This window comes from Diachasmimorpha longicaudata, chromosome 2, assembly GCF_034640455.1.
Source record: "Diachasmimorpha longicaudata isolate KC_UGA_2023 chromosome 2, iyDiaLong2, whole genome shotgun sequence".
Taxonomy (NCBI): Eukaryota; Metazoa; Arthropoda; class Insecta; order Hymenoptera; family Braconidae; genus Diachasmimorpha; species Diachasmimorpha longicaudata.
The window spans coordinates 8,625,930-8,645,421 of record NC_087226.1 but is presented as its reverse complement, the minus strand read 5'-3'; the positions used below and the strand labels follow the sequence as shown (position 1 = coordinate 8,645,421).

Sequence of the window (19,492 nt, the reverse complement as noted above, 5' to 3'; positions counted from 1 at the left end):
ACATTCAATCTGCACCAGGTGACTCCTCCAATCCTTTTATCCTCAATTTTCCTCGATCCTTCGAGGGCAAAAAAAAAATTACGGGGTATTGAATTTACGTATAATATATAGCCTATGTATAAACAAATTCATTTTCTTTTGCAGGCGTTTCTCCAACGAGTGCAAAGGTGAATAGAGAGGGCGCACCGGTGGCTTCGGATTACGAGAACTTCGTAACGTGCATGAGAATGATTTTACCCTGGTTGAGGCACAAGTGTGAGCTTAATTAAATGTCTATAAGTACTTCGGCTAAAGGCGAGAATGAGTGGGTAAGTGAGAGTAAGATTGCAAATAGAAAGTTAACGTCAGAGGTTCTATCTGTCAAAGCATTCGAAGCCTTTTACCATTCGACTCTAACCGTTCTTTCTCTCGTTTCAATGAATCTCTGCGGTTCACACAAAAGCCATCTCGCTTTCTACATTCGGCTCGGGTTAATTGTATTTTATATACTGAGGTATTTCACTTCTCCACTTGCTTTTGGTAAATTCAGCTCTAAAAGCATTTTCCGAGTCGTGTTTAAATGAAAAGAGAAGTGGTTGAATGATGAGGGAAAAAGCTCGTTGGGGTGAGGAATGGGAGGAGGGTTGTGTAGGGTGGACAGAGTGAATAAATTCTCAACATTTTCTTGTTGTTCTGATGAGGAGGAGTTTTGTTAGGCTGGAGAGTTGTCTATCGTTGTGATTATTGCGGAGATCTTGTCCTCTGATGCTTCATTCATGGATAAATGTTACATCAAAAGTCGTTTCTTGTCTGGGGTTGGGGGTTTTGTTGGGTTAAATGCTGGAAAGGGTAATAATATGGAGGAGGAACTCTCTCTTTGGAGTTTTGGTCGCACTTTAGTGGAACAACATCGCTTCAATCATTTGTGATTATTTCGTTGTTCTAAGGGGGTTCTTATTAGAAAATAGGCAGTTTGGTGGTAGAATGTGCGGCGCCTTTACAAAATAGTAAATCATTTCATTGGAGAATCAAATGCCAAAGTCTTGGATAGCCTCAATGTCACTTCGATGCAAATCACATGGAAATTTCCATTTTCCAAACTTTAGACTAGACAGTCTCATTACTAAAGACATATAATAAATTCCAAAGAGGAATGAATGATGACTAAAATTGATAGACAGTGACTCGACTCTCGTATTTTCACCGCGCATTTTATCTTGTCATAACGAGAGCATTATGACTCGATTAATCTTCCACACGTATATTGGTACTTCATTATCCGCCTCAGAAATAAATATATAAATATGATAGAGGGACGATCACCCAATGGGGTTTCGTTGAAAACCCCCAGCTAAACTCAAACATTCGGGAACTTTGTCATTTAAGCGTTAACGAAGACCGAGGAGTTTACACTGCATTAATATATTTCATATCAACGTAATTAAAGTTTCGAGGCGAGGTATTGGAAGATAAGGAAAAAAAAACAATTCTTTGTTATATCAGGGGACGGGCGGATGTTTGCTGGTACAGGTTACGATATCAGACGAGTTTTTAAATTTATATTGAGTTTCGAAACATTTATGTGCTCAGTTGAAAGTATTCAGTCTAACGTTTTTCAAGTTTGACAATTTAATAATGAAAAATTAATTATAACTCAGTCGATGGAACGAGACTTAATTAGTTAAATAAAAATTGGTTGTTCTCCTCTTTTAGGAGGTTACTCTCAAGACTAGTTTCTGCATTGAAGAAAATTCAAAATGGCGCACTTAAATACCTCAAACTCTCACCCATTGATATGCAAACGAAGTCGCCGATCATAAAATTCTCACGCGATATCGGTACGATGTTCGGGCAGTGCAAGCACAGCGCATTTTATTCCCAAATATCCACATTATCCCGAATGATACGCGGGGTTAAACTTAAACTTAAGCATCATAACGGAAATGCTCCCACAACGACAGACGAAAAAAGGGTAAAAATGCTAAGCACCATGATACCTCTATCGCGCCCGAAAATATTCTTGAATAACATCAACCCCTCCGGGAATTATTAAACTCATTTTTTGTCTCATGTTCTCACCTCGCGAATATCTTTATAAATGATTCAATTAGTTCAGGGAAAAAATAAAGCCGTAATTAATAAGCGTCAAAGTAATTCTTATGCAAATAATTCGTCAATGGCTCCCATTATTAATAAAAAAAATTACATTCACATATTTTTTTCTCCTGCGGTAACGTCAACCGGTACATATCATCAATTATCCGTACGTACCCCTCGAAAAAAACATTGTGTAACATTCTCACAATATCTATGCTAATGTCCGATGACTGTTTGTACCTGGACCAGACAATTACACAGATAAAAAATGAAATTTGAGGGAGGGGGGATACATAATGACAATTGTTGCCGTTATCATCCATTGTATCGATTATTTATCACCCCCGGGTCCAGAAAACATCCTAAACATAATAAAAGAAAGGGTGGAGTTACAGTTGGCGTCGTATCGACGAATTTACGAGACATTTAAAACTTGTCTCGTCACTGGCATTAGAAAATATCTACTAGTCCAACGTCCCCTCGTCATATCGACGAATTTATCGTTGTGATTCCGTTGAATTCAACGAGTCAGCCCCAACCCACCGAGATTGTTTACGATATTGACTCTTCCCTTTTATGTTAATTCAATGTCCGAAATAGCAGTGACATACGCACACTACCAGTCCAACCCATTCCCTTGCAATGTACATTCCATTTGGATCCTTCAACAGGATTTTGGGTGCGACAGAGAAGCCTCCGAATATCGACGAATTTATGAGGAAACCGACTCTTCAGTCGTCAACTCGAAAATCCCACCCTCCGCCACTATGCGTTGCTATGCTAATTGGACCAATTAGCATAGGAAGTGCCTTGGGTACCTTTCTGAATGTCAACTGGGAGAGATGTCGGTGTATGCCCTTCTAACATATCTGCAGCTCACTGTCTTCTCCGGTTATTCCCACATTTACATTTCTATTCTGGATATGGTTGGTACCTAGAGTGCCTATATTTGTCGTACAATCGACCGCAATTACCAGGGCGCTACCTGCAAAACTACCGCATTATATCGCGACTAATGGCCTGACGCGTATGTGGTATTTACGGGTTATTTGGCAATTTAGTATTGGTGGATGTGTTCCCCTGGGTGAGCTGCGTTGGAGGCACTGGAGACTTTGATCATTCATCTTATCACGGTGATAGGAGTTATTGAATTGAACGTGAATTAGCTTCTGGAGAGATGGAAATTGGTCTTTTACACTCGATGTTACGGATCTATTTGAATTCAATGAACTATTTGTTTCATTGGGATGGAGAATCTTTGTATCTTTATGAGTGCGCTTCCATCATCGTGCAGCTAATTAAAATATTTGACAAAAATTTTTCTTTCTCTGTGTAATGACAGGTTTGAATTGTTTAATCATATTCATTGAATTTCAAATGAACGTTGATATCCGGAGAAGATCGCGGTGCCTAGGAATTGTCGAATTTAACTTGACAGTATAGCCCCCAGGAGTGTAGAATCAGTCCAGCCTGGTACACTTAATTGGCATGGATAATTAGAGAGGCACATAGCAAGTGGGCGCCATCGAATGTCACTCTCTCTCTCTCCCTCTCTCTCTCCCCTCTCTCTAGTCATGTGGTTACACGTACAACCGATGTTATATCCAGGAGAGGAGGGAAAATTCAGTAGTCCAGAAGGGAGAGTTTGAATATCTCCTCGAAAATCGGGGGTTAGAGGGGAACATTTGTATGTAAACTTGGACGCGGAAACAGACACCGCAGATTCACTCACGGACGATATACGTCCAATGGTGGTTTCCCTGTGTGGTTAGGTCATTGAGCATTGGGAGGAGAGAGGTTTTTAAGGGAGAGTGCACAGCAGATATGGTTTCATGGATCTCGATGGAGATTGCTGAGGATATAAATGGAATGAAAGATGTCCTTTTGACGTGGAGGAGGGGTCATTCGATGTGGCTCATTTGGGAGACATTTATTTGAGGCATTGACAGTATCTTGACAGCGATTGTAGGGTTTCTAAAAATTCACATTCGTTCGGATAATTCAGAGAGGAAATATTGCTTCGAGAAGATTTTGGTATTTTCAGTATTCATTTTTCTTTTCGACGTTTTCTCTCGCGTTACTTCATGGAAGATAATAAGCATAGGATGATAAATCGTAATTAGATGCAGATATTGACTGAACGTTGCCGGTTTTAATTTAGTATGATAGTAGAATGATCTTCACTTCATTATTACTATCCTCTCTTGTCTATCGGGCTCAACACACTTTTTACATTAATTTACAATTTCAATTTTCCTGATAGACAGACAATCTTTCATGAAAGGACCTCGTCGACCCTTTCCATCCATGGCTCGAAAAAAATCCACTCTCAAAAGTGAATTCCTTCATTCCATCGTAAAAAACTTCCATTGTTTTCCGAAAAATTCATGGATGAAAAAAACATTGTAATACGGTACACCCGAGGCTTTTCATATCACCGCATAAACCGTAGTATATACTTCATCGAATGGACAGTAGAGGGTCATACATCGTTTGTGTGTCCGGGGCGTTACATTGACTGATTGAGTGGCATTGAATTGAATCGAGGGCTGGTACATGGGTTTGGAAACTGGCAAATGCCCTCAGGCGACCATAGCCTCCACCGGTATTGCAATACCAAATGCAAGAGATAGTGCTTGGTGCTTCAGCGTTAAATCCATCGTCAACCAGCGGGTAGTTGTGCCCCAGGATTTCTTTACCTCCTCCCCGTTTCAATTTTTTAACACCAATTTTTTTTTTCATACCAATGGAGGAGAATATTGCACGGGCGAACGCAATTACACCTGAGTAATAGCACTGGGGCTCACACAGTTACAGGAGATTGTCGGGGGGGAATGAGGAATGAAAGGGTAGTGCGTTCAATCCATCTGTAAACTGTCCACTTTGATGGGACGACAATCACACCCCGCTGTAACGAACATCCCCACCTCTTTTACTCTGCGTTCAGTCCACCTCGATTTTCACGGTTTCACTATGGCCATATACTGGTGTCCATTGTCTCGGTATATCCGGGGAAATTGTATGCACCAAAATTTATCGCGTTCAGCGTTCACACCCTCTCGAAAATGAAGATCACTCGGTGATTGCGCTGTTTGACGCTGATAGATGACTAGAATTTTTAGAATTTTTATGCTTTTTGTGGGAGTTGGGGTCTGATGGGTTTAATGACAGCCTGATCATGGGAGGGAATTGAGCGACATTTTACATGGTGGAACATGGGAGAAGGGGAGGGGTGGAACGTTTAGGTTTTACTCCAAAAGTGTCAAAATTTAAATTTTGTTCCACTTTCAATCTTTTTTATTTGCGATGGATCAGTTAAGTATTGGAATATTTGGTGAGATTATAATTGATATTCATATGACGATAGACTTGTCCTGAGAATTATTTTTATTTCTTCCAATATAATGACATAAAGTGACCATTGATGTCTGATATTTCATGGGAAATTAGATATCTGCAGTTCTAATCATAGGTTAGTAACTATTAAAAACCCCTTGGACACGAGGAATGCCTCAGTTTGTCACCTAGAGCAACAAGTAACATCCCTTCTCGCCTCCAGAATTCATCTCAACTGAGATGAAATTTAGTGGGCAGTAAAAGTTTCGAGCGTACATCAACCCAAGTAGCAGTATTCATCTTGAGAATTGAGCATTCCAGTGTCATCACCGAAGGGTAGTCTCGAAAAGAGACTCGAGAAAATTCAAATATTCGAATATTTATATTCAACTGTCTGAGGAATGATTTGAGGACTCGAATAAGTACCTTCTTTTCGTTCCCTCTATTCTTCAAAAATTTCTCCTCTGAACTCTTGACAGTCCCGGAGTGGTCCGAAAATTTATGGTAATGCATGGTGAATCGATTCTCATGAAATATTAAATTGTCGTTCAATGCTCAAGTGCTCAATACATCACTTTATTTGTCATTTACACTCTAAAAACTAGTGCCTTCGAGACGCACTTTGTAACAATTCTTCCATGAATAACGAAAAATTGTACAATTTTGCGATGACTGAAATTTTGAAGGTGTTAAAATTAAACGTTAAAATTTCAAAACACGTATGGTCTCTTTAGACAGTAGTTTTTTAGTGAACTCCGGAGTTTATAAAATTTATTTGCACACACGTGCTCTATTAAATTTAATCGTCCAACTGTCGTCGATTGCCCTCTGACTTTCCCTCGTCCCTCCCAGAATTTCCCTATTTTCTGTTGTCTGTCACGTGTGGCATGCATTATGCAAAATGCACAAGGTCAGTGGATAATCTCAATATCATGAATAATGCGTCACAGCGACAGTTGGCGTTGTTATGTCAATTGAGCTGAAGCGAGTTGCTTCGAATATAAAAAAGAAATGTTTGACACATTTATCTTAATTATTCACAATTCCCTGAGCCCATAGCATCATTTTCTCCCTGATAATTGTCCATGAATGAAAACGAGGAAAACAAACCCCAAAATCAACACGATAAAACGGGAGAATTAAATTCTTATCAACTTGATTAATCCCAGTTTTACAATTTAATTAAGAAATTATAATGTAATTAACGTGAAATGATGGTAATCATTTCAGATGAATAGAAATTGCCCATTTTCCCAAAAAAAAAAGTATTTCCATTAAAAAGTCGTTAACAGAAAAACCGACTAATGAATTTCCATTAAACCGATTGTAATTGAGATAGTAATCATGCGTCGGGTGAATCTTGAAATTTACATCGGGTCAGCGTGACGACGCGTGCACAAGGGGAGGTGCATCTGTAATCGTGCCGCATGTGCGATCACGGGGAGGTTCCAGAGAGGGAGAGTGGGTGAGAGTGAAGCTCCCACATGGACGGCTGCCTACACACGGATATACGAATGTCGGTGTGCATTCGCGTTACGCTATATGCATAACGATTATATGCCTATTAGAGATGTACAGTGCATCATGTATATACATGTACATATGTGCATTACAACACACAGCCTATATCCTATATGTATATATGTAAGTAGGATGGGTACGGTGTGCCTACCATTACCAGTATTGATGAGCAGATGACCAAAGGAATTGGTTCAGCACGTGTGATTGATCCCGCTGATCTCCCTTCGCCACTGCATCCCAGATGCTAATCTTCGATCGATGAGTGTGTGCACCATTCTCAATCAAATTGCATTGTGCTATTGATTTCTTGAGGGCTGGTTTACAAAATAGGAGCTTCATTCATTTTTTGGTGGGATAAATACCCCACTAGGATAATTTAGCTCGTCGATGTCGAGCTTCATTGAAGGATTTGAAATTGATTGTACACTAGGAACGTTCACGTGAATTTCTTCGAAAAAATCTGTATGCAAAAGCTACCTTTCAATATTCAGTGGTACGATAGAAAAATACTGGCGAATTAAGCCCCTGGTTTTCTGCGAGAGCGGTTAAAGCAATTTTCCCCCATCCGTGTGATTTGCACTTCAGTGATTTGTATGTATTAGCGTTAAATTGGAATATCCACCAACAGCCATGAATTTTAACCACTACTCTCACTCGTGTTTGATTAAATGCAATTACCAGCTTTAATTAGGTTCTAATTTACAACAATGTTGCATATCGATGTTTATATTCATGGTGAGATTGATTAGAAGGGGTGTGTACATTCGTACATTTTTTTCTTGATGATTTAAGATTAATATTTCGATGGTAAATTTATCAGTCATGATGCAATCGTATAAGTTATGCTCGGTAGAATAGCTAGTATATCATCTAATAATTCAATCTCCAGGTGAGGAGATTATGGCACGTGCCTGTTCGCACGACTGCTCCACTTTCAATGCTCCATGGAACGATGTTGCCCCTGGGCACTAGTGAGAATTAAGCCTCTTGTGAAATTTTATTGACAGTTTATTGTGAAAACGGGTTTTAGAACTTCACTTGTTGAAGCAATAGGTGCAAAAACATATTACAACTGTTGCAGAGAATTGTTGAAATGATTTGAGTCAATGAGACATTGTATCGTTCATTTTTAGAAGTTTTACGGTTTGCGTTTGGTGAATAGGTTTCAATCAAATAAGCAACTTCCTGAACTTGTACTTGAACTAATCGATAAAATTTTCTATATACCAATTGACGAAAATTGTATTCAGTTTAACAGAGGGACTTGAAATACGAGCCGACTGTAAATTCAGGGCAAAGCCACCGTTGATTGATTCGAAATCAGATCACGACTGGGCTCAATATCCGGCTGGTGCATTCTATGGGTGCCAAATGACAGTATCCCGTGATGAACTTTCCTCAACCCTTGCATCACGGGATTTTCGGGAATGTCGGATTGAGTGGGCATTCCTACGATGAATTACAACTCGACGAGGGTCGTTGCTAGGGGAGAATAGGTGAGTACTACAAAAAAAACTATCAATTTTATCAGTCAATTATTTTCCTGATAAATAAATATTCAAAATTTTTAAACAAAATGGAATTTTTCCCTATGGAATCACATGAAACGTTGTTTTCAAAAGAAAACAATACTCCATTGTCTCCATTTTGTTTTGTGGTTAATAACCCAAATTAATTGTTTTCCCTTTTTCGTCAGAAATTTGAAATACTCCTGCGGCTGATTGCACCCGTCGATTATGCTGTATCGATCGCCTACTGCTGCATTGTGGTCTGTAATCAAGTGTTTGAGACTGACAAACATGACAAGAGTTTTTATTCAGAGAAAATATTACGTAGTGAAGTGGTGAAAATTCGATAATTAATTCGCGGTGTTTTGTGCAGTGGGAAGTAGTGATAGTGAGAGTGTGAGTGCAAAAAAAATTGTTTTCTGTGATAAGTGTCTTCAGCCAGAACTTCGAGGCTCATCAGGATCTCCAACGTCAGGATTGAAGGTAAGGAACATTCATACTATTTCATAAATATATGCTGATTACCCGAAATTTCACTAATTGAATATAATTGACTTTTCTCAAAAAAAGTATAGTCTGTATATTCGGAAATATTTTTCACATTATCAGGGTACTTTATCATTTCTGTCGCCAAAGAACGCAAAAAACAATTTTTCCTTGAAAAATTCACTTCACTGGCACGTCCGACACACGTCAGAATGAATTTATTTTTGTTTCATCGCACCCTCAAGTAGTCAAGTTTTCCCACCCGTACACTCGACAATATCTCTTCCTCTCTCTCGTCACCCGAATCTTTCTTTTCACCTCACCCCCCCCCCGTTGCACCCCACAATTTTTTTTTATTCACGGTTGTAGTAACGATTTAGCCTTTACGACGAAAGCCCATGGCTGTTGCAACACACACAGAGGCTTTTAAATTTTCAACCCTAAAAGTGTTTTACGCTTGGTATCACCCATTGATCGAATTTAGAACTTGATGTTGGGTAGGCGATCGGGTGACATAGCTTTGACACCCGGATGTACTGATTTTACAACCAGTACACGCGAACGGAAACGGATTCTGGGAAATGAAATTTCCAGTGAAGGGTTTTTGCACTGGGGAGACAGTAGCGCGAGACGAGATGAGTCGAATTGGATGAGTTAAAGGGGTTAAAAACAGAGTACAAGGGAATAAAAAAAATGGGATGAGAGGTAAAAGGAGGGAATTTGTGAATTTGATGGTTAGGGGGGGGGGTAACTGTTGGTGATATGCTCAACGTCTGTCTAGTGGAAACGATACTTCAGTGACCGGGGATCATAATTCTCCGATTCCTGCAAGTCGATACACGAAGTGAAATGCAATACTATGGGGAAAAAATTGGGATTTGAATACAGTGGAAGTGGGTTTCCAGGTAAATAGCAGGTATTGTGGACAGTGAATGAATTCTCTTAGTGAGGGGTGAAGGCATATAACTGCGCGAAGAGGGATGATATTTCATGACGATTGTTTTGTAATGGATATTGAGGGGGAATTATTTCATTCTAGGAGACATTGTTTGCATTGGAGTGGGAAAGACAGACATTTTGCGATACCTCACCAGTCTTATAAATCAGAAGGAACACTAGTAGTCAGTTATTTGACTAGAGGGATGATAAATAATTCATCCAATTGTGGAATAATTTTTCCAATTAGAAATAAATAGGTTGATTCACATTTTTGTTCTCACACGTCTCGTGATGATGAAACGAATCTCATAAGTCGGTAATCCGTTTAGAAGTTTCCTTAACCAGTATTTCCCTGGACAGTTGAAACTCCCAACCACCCGTAATATTATCATACCCCTCGATCAAACCTCCCCAGGAGGTCTGTATCCATCTTCCTCAACGTGCCCAATGGTTTATTGGCTCAGAGCTCATAAATAACGTAAGGAGGGAATGATTTGCATGTAGCATGGCCAATCGTGAAATCGAACCTTACGTCTTCATTGGTTGGTAACAATTCTCTTGTTTATCTTCCATTATGAATGCATCATTTTATTATGCGTCAACACGCGTGGGAGTTTCTTGAATATCAAACCGTAATTACAAAGAGCATTAATCATTTAGCATTGAATAAACAGTTAATTCGTATGAATCAAACTGAGAGCATGCATTGGATTCAATTCAAATATCGTTGCTTTTTCATATTTCTGTTCATTAGAATTCATATAAATATATCTTCAGCTTTAAAACAAGTAAAAAATTCTTTCTCCACTCGAAACTCCTCCAGACCAACGGATTATTTTCCTTCTGTGAAATTCTTAAGAATGAAATATCCCCTCTTTTTACTAAAAATCCTAAGGACCGAGGAATGAAAACCGTAACTCGGTCGAGTATTTTCACGATAATTACACTGTTAATTGCCAGGAGCCAGAGTTTCAATCCTCATTTCTCCCCTTTCAACTCGGGAATAAAGAGATCTGAGGAATCTCGTCTGAGCTCAGACGATTGTTTACGAGTGGGTATTTTTGCGAGTGCTAAAATATAATAGGATGTACCCTGTAATGCTCATTCCCTAATCCCATGGGGCTTAAAATTACTAATTGTTATTCTTGGCGGATTTGAAGATGGAGAAAAATGAATGCGAGGGAGTGGAAATTGAGGATTAGACTCGTCCATCGGTTATCATGTGAATTTATGATTTATGATTTTTTTATGAGATAATTGTGTCATTAATTCAGGTGTATTCACTGAACGTAATATGTGGTAGAACTTTCCAAGAAGTATCCCGGAAATTTCAAGGGAAATTTTTTAAACAACGAATGTCGGAATCTCACTGGTCACATTAACCTCATTTTTTTTCATCGTGCAATGATACTGAATAAAATGGCAATAGATTTTCATGTAGCAACAGTGGCAAAAAATAGGTAATGATCGTTGGTGAGCAGCTAGCGCTCTATGTAATGAATCATGTAGCAGGTTATTTCGTTCCTAACGTTGTTTTCCCACCGATGCACATCTCAGATACCCGATGAATTTTCTTTATTTGCGCAACTGATATTCCAAGAAATCATTGGGCCAGAGGCACAACATATAAAGAGTTTATCGACATCGGGAGAACAAATACGAGATGAATATGATACGTTCGATTAGAGTGATGATAGAATGGAAGAGATTGGGTGATATGTGGGTATTGAAAGCTCAAGGTAGAATTGTAGGGAATTAGTGGCACCACATAGTGCTATAGATCTTCATTATGATGTTGGAGGTGGTGCATAAGTCACGCCGCGGGGGGTTATCCATCCGATGGATTTAAGTCACCCTCTTGGATACTCGAGCACGTAGGGAGGGATCATATGCAGAAGGATAATAACCCCACAATTGCGATCAATGACTTTTCATTTTGATATATTTTGAAGAGGTTTTTATTTTGATAGTTTTGGGGTGATGATTCGATATTTTGCTTCTGACGGGAAACTTTAGTGTAGGTGAATAGAAGTCTTGAATTTGTCGTGTCATATCGTTTAGTTTCATCCCTTTATGAACAACGAATGTTGAAAAAAAGTTGTTTTTAGTTATGCTGAATAGTTCGAGTTTTTTCAAAATTGGTTTGACGCCATTTAATTGGTAAATTTAAGGTCTGTACCAAATTCAAAAAGATGGTGTTTACTTTATTGAATTTGAAAGTAGCTCGAGCAGATTTAAATAACAATAGCACTGGTAGTATTTGTCAATACCACAGAAATAGATTGGATGATAATTTCAGGATTGAGAAATAATTTAGTACTATCTTTTAAATTGATTTTTACTTTCGTCATAAACAAAAAACCCTGTGCAGAGTACGGCTGTCGATGATTACATCTCCAGCAATTTTCGAGAAGAAAGCCCATAAAGTGACGTTCCCATTCACTAGAAACGAGATCATTTAATTTTTTTATTGTTTGGAAGCCAAGTAAAATCAACTAGGTCCATCTGAAACTGGACAAACCCCTCGCGAATTCACTATTTTCTTTTTTTACGTACACTGCGAAGCCCAATGAGTATCCCAGAAAAAAAAATTTGCTCAGTATACTTTGTAAAGGTTTCTGCAATTCAATTTTCAACGTCTGCCTCAGGACGAGTGGTCAGAGCAACAATACGGCGCGGAAATACATTTTTATTATTTTAATTTCCTTCTTCCTTTTTTGTTACCCGAGTAATATTGGTTACAGAAGATTGCTCCCAGAATGGTAGGGCTTTTCTCTTTTCTCCTTCGCAAAACACAAACTTCATTTTAATTCACATTTCATTTTTCCCTTGACAAAAGAACCATTTCACATAATAACATTGTTTGGCTCTCAGGGACTTTTGCAACAGGATGTTGAATTAATGAAAATTATTTTTTTTTTCTGCTTTCAGAGGGCTGCGAAGCGGTGAGTGAGACTTCCCTCTGAGTCGATCAATTTGCTGAAGGGGGGTAAGTACTATTAAATCATTCAATCATGAGTATGCACTAGAAAATGCACTCATTCGTTTATTCTCTGGTATAAAAATGGGTTTTGAAAAAAGAATTTGCCCAGTTGGAGAGGCGAATTCGATGGTGCGTTCATAAGTCATTGGGAAAGGGTAATACGGTGATATGACGCATGAAAAATATCCGAGTTAAAATGTACGTTTGCGAAAAAAAAAAGGGTGGGAGGGGGATAAAAATGCACGCAACTGCAAAATGATGTTGACTGCAGCGGAATAACGTGGTTCTACCATCGCTTTGGATCTATAATCCACTTAAATTTAAACTGCACATCCCCGACGATTGCAGTCAAACGCGCGACTCTTCGTTTTTTCTCCGTATCCCGAGTAGATATATCGAACGATTTCGGGTAAAAGTGAATTTGAAGTCAGTGATGCATTTTTTGAGGTACAAATGCATTTAGCGAATGCGTTATCAAGAGAAAAAAAAGTGTAGGATGTAAGAGATTGCCCAGTGATTCATCGTCATTATTGGGAATATCAAAGTGGGAGGGAATAAATAACGGATTGAAAGTGCTTGAGCGATCTCATTTTTTAAACAATTTCGAACTTCATCAGAGCATCAGAATTGCTTGGCAGGTGAACTTTTCCTCCCAGGAAGTCGTTGAATGATGTACCTCACTCATTGTAATCAAAAATGATTCCAATCCATTTCTAGATTCCCCTTCAATGACTGGCTATCAGGTTGGAAACGAGGAAATCCTCTCTCATGTGTTTTTTTTTTATTTCTCCCATCAACTCCCGAAAACAACGCTACGACTAGGGGAGACGTTAATTCGATGTGCACTCCCCCTCGGATACTTCCCTAAATTGTCGAAAAATCGAGTCATACGATCGGCGGATCAGCGCGAAAATAGAATTAGACGAGGAAATATGGTTAGCCTGATGATGCAGGTGAAATCTCCCAGAAAGAGTGTATCAGACGAGGGAAAATATACATTCACTCTGGGAGAGGGGAACTGTACATGCGACGACAATTTTTGGTTTTAAATTTCGGTGCAAATTGCTCTCGGGAAATTACCTCCCTCAATTATCCTTTCTCGTGAATTCGTCGATATGAATTTCCTACCCCTTCTCCATTAATTTTTTTTTTTTTTTTCATTCTCCAGCATCACTCATCTGGCCTCATATCCGCATATACGTGACTCTGATATTTGTCGTTCTGAAATGATAAATGTCCACGATATTTCGTGTGTTGCATTGCCGCAGACTTCTATGCAAAATTCGGAAGGGGAGGGGGGCATGAGGGGTGAGGAAAATCTCTAGTTTTATAGTTCACTGATATATGGAAGTGGGTATTGGAGAGAGCATCATTCTATTCGGTTTTTATCTGTGCACCAAAAACCCATACTACGTCATTTCTCCACGACTCTGGGTAAATGCACGTCGCACTTTTCCTCTTGGCCGTTTCCCTATCTCGTCGCCATTTATTCGACCCTCCCCCACCCCCTTTTTGGGGACAAATCCGGATTTCCAGGATTGTGAATTTTCGGGAGAAGGATGACAATTAGCGGGAATTTAGGTAACTCCATTGTTCGTATATTCAAGTTTTAAGGTTGAAAATTATTGAGATCAGTATTTCACGGTTATAGATTAAATTGTTATCGTATCTTCACGGTTGGAGAATAGTAGTGGTGATAAGTCAGGTCAATGGATATTTTCGAGTGTATGGGACATGGTAAAATATTAATAAATCATGTTTAATGGGACGTTGGTATTCTCGCTGGATAGACAATAGTTACCAATACTAACACCAATGGATTCTCTCATTTGTGTGGATTTACATAGGCATAGGGTAGATAATGCCTTGCACACAAGTGATAGAACTTGAATTCATGTGCATGCATGTACATGTACATGGATTTTGGTGGATATAGTTCTGGTGCACTAGATGACGTGAAACACGATGGAGCGATTTGGTTGTGAAGGGCGCGGACATTTCCGTTGGTACATCAATTGTCATTAAATGTCACGATTATTACGTGAATATTGGGAAGATGATTATTGCAGTGGAGGCAAACTCTCTGACGAATACTACCGTCGTTGGACGATGATTCGGCACTCGCTACTTGACTACGGTTTCTCATAATCATTCACAGATACTCAATTTGGAGCACCATATAGTGACTCGACGAATAATAATGAATTTATCATCCACAAGTTGGGCGATGGCAGTTCATTTCGCATTGACCAAACACGCCTTCTTCTTTTGTAACGTATTTTCAGCCAATGAATGGCACACACACGAGAACATTTTTTTATTTTTTCCTCCCCTTCAGTTTTATGATGCGCAACATGCGGGCGTAATTCGGTCGATGCAAGTCATCGGGATCATCTCTGTCGCTTGAAGCACATTCATCATTCATGATGACAACGACGTGTATTACGATGGTTAAGTGGTGGCGTGATTCGGCGAAAGTTTATCGTAGAATAGGATTCATTGAATTTCCAATGTCTTAACCCTAGATTGACTATCTGGAGAAGGAAAGCGTATTGTTGGAGATTGAGACGAAAAAAAAAGTGAAAAGAGTACAGTGGAAATGCACGTCAAATTATATCGTTTGATGTAGTTATGATGTAGTCCTGGAGATTGTCGAAAATCACGTTTCTCTCGGTAGATCTGTTAAATTGTTCGGTGTAGCTAACCCTATCCAGTTGCGCTTGTACTGGTTAACGGGATTTTTAGATTCGTTTTTTTTTTAACGATGAATTGAATCCATCCAATTTTCAATGGCTCTTCGTTTCAGTCATTTCGCACAGTAACTAGGGGATCTTTATTTCCCAAACTGATCCGATTTTATGCCGCGTTACGGATATTCACGTAAATTTATCGATCTGCCAGCAGTCGTAGTGCCAGTTTTATGTTTAGTCCCAGTGGAGTGAGATAAGGGACTGAAATTGCACGGGTGAAGAAAAAAGTTGAATTTCTCTTGCCGCTACTGGGTGAGGAGTATGAATTTTTATAATACGATCGTATCGCGTGAAAATGTAATCGGGCATGTTGAATACAGAAAAGAAAAAGACCCCGATGCTTTCTTCGTTCAAGTTGAGACGTCGTTGTGAAAGAAAGCAATTACCTCAGCTTGCGGGGCATCGATAGTGTCTTCTCATTTTTCTTATAGCGAGAGGGAGGAAAGACACTCTGGATTTTATGGTGAACCATATTTTTTAATGAAGCATATACAAGATATGTCGATGTTAAAAAAAATAATTGCTGGAAGAAAAAGACATATCTGGTGGTGACATTAGCTCGTCAGAGACGTGCTATTAAAAACTTGAATGAATGGGGATTGTTAAATTTTTGGGGATTTTCCCAAATACAAAATTCACTCTTTCTCCTCTGAAAAAAATGTGTTCCAGAATTTTATGGTGGTAGGGCCCCGAATGTAAAAAAAGGGGGAAAAATTTTTATTACCCGCCTTACTTAGCAACATTTGGCGGCCAGAAGTGGCCATGGGGCTATAAAATAAAAACCTTTTCAGAGGTGGAAATGTTCCGGTCCATGAGGCCCAAAATATTATTTCCGAGTTTAGTCTATCGTTAGAATCTTTAGAGGAACATACCTCCTGGCATAAGTAGAGCCAAGTATATCGATAAAATATAAAGTGTGCAAAATAGAATAAAAGTGTTACTTATTTCAATGACATATTCCAATGGGGATAAATCAAAGCGTAGAACTAGTTTTAGAATGTCACAAGCCTATATCAAACTGGGTGTCAACATATATTGGGAGATTTAAGTTGATATACCAGGACATTTGAGATAATTAGCACAGATACTAATGTCTTTCTTAATTAGGGAATATTTTTCAGAAAATCTGAAATAAAGGCAGCGTGGCCGAGCGGTCTAAGGCGCTGGTTTTAGGCACCAGTCCGAAAGGGCGTGGGTTCGAATCCCACCGCTGTCAATTTTTTTAAACATTTTCGGAAATATCATTTGTTTATCTGATAATCAGCGATAATGTGGCTACTAATTTTCCCCTTTACCCCTTAGCTAGGGCGGAGGGGAGCATATTTCTAGGCGTGAAAGCTGCAAATATTTTACAATTCAATTTTTTTTCTTGAACCATATTCGTGTTAATAGTGGTTTAGGAAAAATGATTAAAGTAATTATCCTGTGAGTCTATTCCACAATACTGCAACAATTTACTTTGCAAAACTTCGCCGAAGATGTTTTTAAAAAAAGTGTAATGAGGTTATAGATCGTCTTGGCACTAGAAGACGTTTACAGGAAAAGAATTGATTGTAAATCATTAAATTTGAAGTTATTTACTGTGATGCAAATCAAAAAATACAGGTCCCACCGAGATTTGAACTCGGATCGCTGGATTCAGAGTCCAGAGTGCTAACCATTACACCATGGAACCTTGAAGACGCGCATATCCGAAATAGAGTGACACGATAAAAATTGCGTTTTTATGATTCAAATCAGAATCAGTTGATTAGAATATCAGAGTTAGTGGGTTAATAAATCTCAAGAGACAGTGAAATACTTTAAAGAATCATCTCCAGTAGCAGGAGGACATGTCTTAACTATAGAAGAGTTATCCAAAGACCAAATGGTAGTGCTAGAGAGGAGAGACCCTTACTTCAAATTTCTCATAAATTCTAATAGATTGTGCGTGTTTGTAGAAACGTATAACAAAAGGCCAGCCCTATTTCCTCGGTCAGTTTTCGAGCAACTGTCGAATCGAAGGGGCCTTTCACCGAACGATTATTCCCTTGCCTTCAGTAACTTATATGGAAACCTAACGGATCACAGCCTATTCACAACTGGGGATGTAGCTCAGTGGTAGAGCGTTCGCTTTGCATGTGAAAGGCCCCGGGTTCGATCCCCGGCATCTCCAATTTTTTATATTTTTTCGTCTTTTTTTTCGCAAAAAAATGGTAATGAGATGTGAAGATTACAATAGTCCATTACTGTGAGATATTGGAATTGTATTACCCTGAACAATATTTATAAAAGTACAGCTAGTAGACAATATCACATAACACACCATTGAAAACAATGACTGACTCCCACTTGGCCAATCAATCATATGCAAATTCGCCTATAGAAAAGGAAGTGAAAGAAATAACTCTGGGACAGAAAAAAAAATTGAACCGTAATGATCATAGATATGTCATATGCAAAACTACCGCATATAGTGAGGACATGTCCCCTTGTCACGGCAGAAGGAAGATGCTATCATCCGAATTGCTGGCGTCATGACGTAGCTCCTTTTATACTTATCTCGATCAAATATACGAAGAATAATCACGCGTGATATAGCGTGAGGTATTCCCCTTTCTTCTGTGATGCTTTATATTATTTCGTCGTATTAATCTTGTAGAAAACGAAAAATATAAAGGGGAGATGATACTTGAAATAGATAGCTGTGAGTGAGTGAAAAATGCCAACTGTGAATATGCTCTTCTTTCGTATTCAATATATTGAACTAGTTGATTCAGTTTATTTATAAAATACGATGAAAAAATCACTTCACCCCTTGAAAAATTGATAGAGTATGGTTCCGTGAATGCCCAGTGGTATTTGCATGTTTTGGTGAAGAATTTCACATATGAAATTGACCTCCCCTGTCACTCGAGCGTTATAATATTCTGTCCAGTCTCATACTATTGGCGGCACCGCATTTTATATCCTTTTGGGAGAATGGAAGAGAGAATAACTACGTGAAAACACCATAAAGAAATCACAGGGAGTCCATGGATATCGTAATCTGACCTAAGGTTTTTAGGGTCAGCACTGAAGCGTATGACCATTTATGTCATTCTTGTGAAAATTTTATTTACGAATTTACTATCTTTTACTATTTTACACTTCACGGATATGTCTGGGTCACATTAAATCATATCTAAATCCGATAATATCAAATGTGGACATGTGTGTTATCGCGTTATTTTACTCTGAAGTTTTTAACACTCAGAAAAATGATGTTTCAAATTGAGTCACAAAGGTGAAATTGTTTTTTCAAAAATGTGGACTGAATCTTCGACGATTTATTTCATCGTATGAATTAAACCAGAATTCAAAACGAAAGAGGAGCAGGATGTTATTCTACTCAGTGCCAAAGAAGATAATATGGCGTGTCGTCGGCTATTTGTATTCCTCCTTCTTATTTTACTTCTGTCGTTTTGTTTGGCCAGTGTGCGAACAGGGGAAGAGCTTTAAATTTTTAGGCGGCTAATTTTCCGGAGGATTTTAAAGCCAAGTAGATAGCAGAAAAAAAAGATGGTCGTGGAAGGGCTAAACCCTGAGTGAGCGAGGAGGAGGGAAGAGGAAAATAAGAGTGAGATTTGTAAAGAAACGCGGTGGCTTGAGTCCACGGGCAAAACGTCCTCCAGACTGAAATAATAATGAGAAACGCCTGGCGCCTTTAATCACGATATTAAACATTTACGATTGCCAGTCCGTATTTTCTGTTTTGTATATTCTTTTTTGCAACTTCTATCCTCATGGAAGCCTCCTAAGACCTGTCTTCACGCGCACCTCTGATCCGATCTTGCTGTTGTGTACACGTTTTGTGAATCAACATGCCAGTATTCATCTGTGCACCCTTATCATCTGAACTACCCAGTGCCTAC

At 38.9% G+C, this 19,492-nt stretch overlaps 1 long non-coding RNA gene and 3 other non-coding genes across 4 annotated transcripts in view; 3 read left to right on the top strand and 1 right to left on the bottom strand.

The window, feature by feature from the left end:
* Positions 1–19,492, top strand: part of LOC135172726 (uncharacterized) — a 152,846-nt gene that overhangs the window by 28,982 nt on the left and 104,372 nt on the right. Inside the window, exons 3-6 of the long non-coding RNA XR_010301160.1 lie at positions 145–308; positions 8,184–8,429; positions 8,630–8,924; positions 12,798–12,855. This is a non-coding gene — a long non-coding RNA (uncharacterized LOC135172726). The remainder of the gene's footprint in view (positions 1–144; positions 309–8,183; positions 8,430–8,629; positions 8,925–12,797; positions 12,856–19,492) is intronic.
* Trnal-uag (transfer RNA leucine (anticodon UAG)) lies at positions 16,736–16,815 on the top strand. The gene has a single exon. It is a non-coding gene; the product is annotated as a tRNA-Leu (tRNA).
* On the bottom strand, positions 17,203–17,274 carry Trnaq-cug (transfer RNA glutamine (anticodon CUG)). Its single transcript has one exon. It is a non-coding gene; the product is annotated as a tRNA-Gln (tRNA).
* Trnaa-ugc (transfer RNA alanine (anticodon UGC)) lies at positions 17,683–17,754 on the top strand. Its single transcript has one exon. It is a non-coding gene; the product is annotated as a tRNA-Ala (tRNA).